Below are 6,080 nucleotides of genomic sequence, written 5' to 3' on the forward strand. Positions count from 1 at the left end.
CCTTCACTCTTTACCTCTTTATAAGGGGCAGCTTACCCCGGCATACACCCACCAATACGATTCTACGAATAACACAATGTTTGGTTTGTAACCGTGTTTCAGTTTTAATGGAACTCCAACTTTTTTTGTTTAATGTTGCCTTTGTTATTACAAGATTAACAGACATGGATGCAGACAAAGAATGTGTGCTTTACATGTATGAGTTTTGTCTGAGAGAACTAATGAAGAACACAACTGAATTTGTCTGCGGTTCCCTTGGAAAGCACACACCGTTCTGAAAACTATGAATGACTGACTCTCCTGAACTGATATCCAAGGTGACCTGGATAGGAAACAATAGATAGGAAATATTAATATTAAATAATTGAAAGGCACATTTACCTATAATTATCTTTATTTTGGAAAATCAAACAGGTAATTTGCCTATAAGCCACTTCAAAAGGCACAAACTACTGAGAAACCCTAAAATCAATGTGCATTTTATCCATCTTCCTGGACCTCTACAGGTGATACTTGGCATTCCATCCGAGCTGAATCCTCCCCTTTCATATTAGTGCAATGCTAGCATTGTGAGAAAATATCCCTGGCAACAGAAGGTATTGCATTTCTCCTCTCTCTGCCGCATAACAACAGAGGAAAGTTCCTGCAGCACTTTCAATGGGGGCTTGGCTCCCAGGAGAGCTCTGGAAAATTAGCCCTGCATTGAGGGCGATTGGGATTGTTTTCTCACAGATGGCATATTCACAAAAACGTAGTCGGCTTCACCACATTTCTTGGCAAAACATTCTTTACATAACTATCAGAAGCAGAAACACAAAAAACTCCCACTGGGCTCGAGGTGACTACTTCCGGTGGGAGACAAAGGCAAACCTACAGAATGTCAGGCAATTTGCAGGAGAGAAAATTCATCTTTCACAAGCCAATTCTTTACAAAGGTTGCATCGTGCCTATCAAACACACTTTCTCTAAAAATATCAATACTGAGGAAACGGCTGTCCTGAAGTCCTTCTGTTCACCATTCCCTATACAGCTTTTCTTTTGGAGATAAAGTAAGTTGGGCATGTTTCAGAAGCAGCCATCCTCAGCAATAAATATAAGACCCCAGCTCTCTGTTCAGCCCTTTTGGGAAGTTCCCCTCTGTCCGCTCTCTCAGAAACCTAGGTGTTACTTTCCCGCTGAGGATGAGCTGCCTAGCCTGAGGGCTTCTGAAAGGAAACCTTACAGGTGTCAAGCACACTATATGAAATGGGGAGAATTCTATACCATTTCCTTTTGCCCCTGGAAAAAGCAGGATTTGGCAGAAGACAGCGTGGGATTTTCCCATTCTATCTCTGCTCATCCTACTGAAAGTCCCATTGACACAATGGGCAACAGGATACCCCCCATTGTGTGCTGGGAATATTGAGCTATGTGAATCATCATGTGTTGAGTTCATGCAACTCAATCCACTAACTAATAATAGCATATTTCCTCACAGATTTTAAAAATAGAACTGTAAAATGAATTTTTGTGACCTATGTAATCTTCCCAGCACCCTTTGTCTATTTAAACTTATTTTAACAATGAATGAAATACTTTCATCGACGCCAACAAAATGTCATCTTAAAATCATATCAAATATGCCCTAGCTTGCAAACCTTGAATTTGCCAGTGTCTCAGAAAAGCACTGGAATACTGAATGCTGAGGGTAGAGAATGAACAATTAGTACTCAGGGTAGAGTATTAACTGTTTGTGCTGAGGGTAGAGTATAAACTATTAGTGCTTAGGGTGCAGTATTAACTGTTTGTGCTGAGGGTAGAGTATAAACTATTAGTGCTTAGGGTGGAGTCTTAATTGTTAGTGTTGAGGGTAGAGTGTAAACTATTAGTGCTCAAGGTGGAGTCGTAACCGTTTTTGCTGAGGGTAGAAATATAAACTATTAGTGCTCAGGGTGGAGTCTTAGTTTTTAGTGTTGAGGGTATAATATAAACTATTAGTATGCAGGGTGGAGTATTAACTATTAGTACTCATTATAAACCGCCAGTACTTAGAGCGGAATATTAACTGCTCGGCATTTCTAAACTGTGAAATAAACCGTATATCATTTAGGATCACTCATTCTGTACACAAGAGCCAGTTTCTCCTGTTTTTATCTGCACCACGCCAAATTGTTGACACATCAGTCTTTTATTTGTGACGCAGACATCCCATCCAGTAGTAGGATGATCTGTATAGCTAATATTGAACATACTGTCCCTCCCTGCTGTTGGCTATTTACTTTAGGAATCTTGGCTAAGCTCCTTGTTCAGGGGAACTGAAACAGTGCCCTGACCTGGCCTAGAACCTGCAACCTCCTTCCCTTACCAGTAGGGCACACTAGCAGTCACAAATATAAACATAGCTAACAGTGGAGCTGTACACCTCATAAAATGCGTTTCCCCTCCGTAAGTTCTCCAATCTTTGAACGTGGTGCTTATGATTTTTATAATCACATTTTGGAGCTAGCAGTAGCTCGGGAGACGACACATTGAATAAGGAGGAAGTCCTCACAGCCCTCAGCCAACGTTACATGTTCCAGCACACCACAAATGGCACGGCTGCTAATGCTGGTTTTCCCTCCCTTGCTCCCCGCACTGCCGTTACACTAGACAGGTTCCAGTTACAATGGTGTTTACAGTGAGTCAAAATACCGTTTGGGCCACGGCACGAAAATGCAAATACCTAGCAGCAAACTAAACGAGTTAGCTTAACGGTAATCTCTTTCCAGTTTGCCGCCTCCGAAAATGGCTCCTGGGGTACCCGCTGGAGGTCCTGTTCTTGCCAAACCCGTTTGGCAGCGAGGTCTATTCCGCATGACTGATTTCTGCGTATGGCGCGGTCAGGATGAGCACTGGAATTCGCGTTGGCACCGCCGTCCCTTTAAGAGACGGCGGAATGCGCTGACCGCGTTTACGCCTTCCCGCTGGCAATCGCCCACCTCGGACCACACCCGCCCAGGCTTCAGCTGCTCACAGTCCGGCCTTGTACCCGCTCACGCTTTCTAACGGCTACCTGCCAAACAGGTAGACGAGGAGCTCCCATCCAGAACCTGACAGTGCCCTTTTCCCATGAAGTCCCTGGCATGCCTTGCCCCCTTTCACTGTTTCTCCATGTTTTCAAAGGAGCGTTCTTTCGGGACGGATCAGGGGAGATTGCGTATGCCGTGTAAATGTGGTGTCAGACTCTGTTTCATCACGCTCGGGAACGGATGCTATGGAGTTGTCAGTCATCTCTAATGAGGCAGATTAATGTAGACTCTGTGGGTTTAATGGACTGTCAAAGCTGGAGGCAGATCAGGAAAGTACATGTGGAAATATTCCAGCAATGTGTTCATGCTTGCCATTTAGGGAGGCGGGGGGGGGGTGGGGGTCCAGAGAAACTGGACTGTCACGACTGAGGTGGATAGTCTATGCTGGTGTTATATGACAGGGGACGCAGAGGTGACAAATGTGAACTCAAAGTCAGCTCCCGTGTCTGTGATGGAACCGCCACTTCCTGCTCCTCGCTCCTGTCCAGACCTGCCCCCAACCCCGCCTCCTCACCACCACCCCCACCCCCCCCACCCACCGCCACCACCACCACCCGCGGCCCCCTCAACAAAACAAGCCGGGCCGGATTTAGAGAAGAGAGGAGCATTGTGAGCCAGACTCGTTCCCAGCGCTGCGGTTTCCCTGCATTAAGCCGTAATCCATCTGGGCCGGGCAGAGAATGCCCTGTAAGTCCTGAGAAAAGAAGGCCCCACCCATTCACCCAACAGCCGCCCTCACCAGAGCGCCGACAAAGCCCAGGTGCTCACTCGCGACAAATTGCAGCAAAGGAGAGGACAACGTCCATTACAGAGAAACGCACACAGACACGGGGCGCGACGCGGCCACACTCACTTCCCTCCTGGTTCATGACATCCTGAAAAAACTGGGGTCGGACCTAGCTTATACAACAAAGTTTTCCTTTACTTTTTTACCTTTGTTGTTGCCTTTACTCCACACTCTGTGTTCTGGGATTCTGTCATATTTCTTTGAACAGACTGGGCAACAATAAAATCAGGTATAGAGGTCTGTGCAATTTACGTAACTCTGGAAGATGGATGGTCTGACGTGCGAGCTAAAAACACAGCATGCGTTGAGTCAGAAATCAAGTGGTACCAATCTGGAGAAAAAAAGCAAACAAACCATGTTTATGTGCATTTTAGATGAGGAGAACACTCAGGAAGAACACTATCAGCTGCATTCAGAGTCACTCAGGACTCAAGCCACCCCGTTCAGTGTTTGTCAAGCAGGCATGAGGGGTCTTAAGTGTGCTATATCCTGACAAACCAAAGCAGTGATCTTCAAAGCAGGCAGACCGTGGAGATGCTATCAGCCGGCTTGTCTGAGTGGAAGGTCTGCTCTGGTGTTTTTGCATTAATAGTCATGTGCCCGGAAGAGCAGTGACCCACAATCTGGGGCCCCAGGAGACCGTTATAGCAGCGCTTGAATCCGCTCACAGCACTTGCACTTGCCACACCTCAGTGTCCCAGTGGGTCTCACATCACCCTTGCCAAATGTCCTGATGAATGATGATGACGCAAACAAAGGAAATTAATTCAGTAATTTGTTTGGGGGATGGTAGGGCAGAAGCCCTGATAATGAAAGAGGACCCTAATGACGAACGCATTAGAGTGACAATAGCACCATGTAAACACATTACTCAGGGCTCCGTTCTGCCAAGTGGAACTGAATGGCCTTCAAAACAAATAACTGGAGGTCTGTGATAGACAATCTAAAAGCAGCATTTTGCCCAGTTTGAAAAAGCCTTTCCCTCCACATGCAGAAGAAATCCCCTTCAACTCCCTAAAAAGGGTGCAAATATAATTAGATTAATGTGTCATTACCTTCGCCATTAGATGATTCCTACCCTTCTGCTATCTTTGCCTGCATTTCTTAAGCCTGTGGATTCATAAATGGACATTGCATTTGAATTACAACTTGTGTTATTGCAGAAAAGTTTAATGCAGCTAACAGTCCCTTCTTTTCAGACAACCAAGGCCTTGCTCATTTCACCCTTCAGGCTAAACCCACCATTATTGGGAACGCTTGCACGTTTTATGTGGCAACAGCTCCTATTTACCCAATGCTCTCATAGCATTTGCATATTATTTTGAGAAAACGGCACTGTGTCATGCCTGATTCCCAGGATAGGCTACATAGCGCGATGTCACAAATCTATCGCACTATCCCTTACCGTACTTATTGCTCTGGATAACACAGTGCTCTCAACAATGCTCCACAACTGCGCATTTCATTCTTGGCCGTCCCTACACCTTCGTCCAGTGATGTAATTGAGTGGGTTTACAGTTTTTGGTAACAGCTTGCATTTTCCAAAATAAATGTTTTCAAAGGAAAGGGATGGAGGTGGGATCTCACTGCCAGTGAGGTCATCATAAGGAGAACAACACAATTAATTTGCTCTTTTTCTATTATCAAATAATTTTCTTCAAATCAGAAATTACAGAGAATTTCTGTTTCCCAACCAGATTTTTTTTTTCTGTTGGAAGATATGATTACCCAAGAACCAACCCTGAGAACTGTATTTCTTTTCAAATAAAAGGAAATGACAAGACAAGAACATACCCATTGTCACAGCATTCAATGTGCCCCTGCTATTTCAGTCTTGTAACAGCTACATCTTACAATCCTTGCAATACAGCATACAGCAGCAATGATAATGATTACAATAACGCCACTTCACAATACAGCATAAATATTTAAAGTATGCTATTCATTATACACATGATTGTAGCTCGTGGCAAGACGTATTATATTTGATAAAAATAATAATAAACCTATAAAAGGCCTAAATTACATCATTAAACTACATTAAAGTAGCGGGATATTTTATCCCATCGGGAAAACAATTTGACAGCAAGATATGTAACTTATCGCTGGGTTTTTCACTTAAGGCTTCCCAAAACATGCGGGGTGTGAGATTGTTTCAGTGCAGGTAGCAGCTACAGGTAAGGCGGGTCTTACCTGTTCTATTAAAACCTATCACTGCGGTTCAAGGTGTCCGGGCCAATCAACGT

The sequence above is a fragment of the Anguilla rostrata genome, chromosome 1 (genome assembly GCF_018555375.3).
Source record: "Anguilla rostrata isolate EN2019 chromosome 1, ASM1855537v3, whole genome shotgun sequence".
Lineage (NCBI taxonomy): Eukaryota > Metazoa > Chordata > Actinopteri > Anguilliformes > Anguillidae > Anguilla > Anguilla rostrata.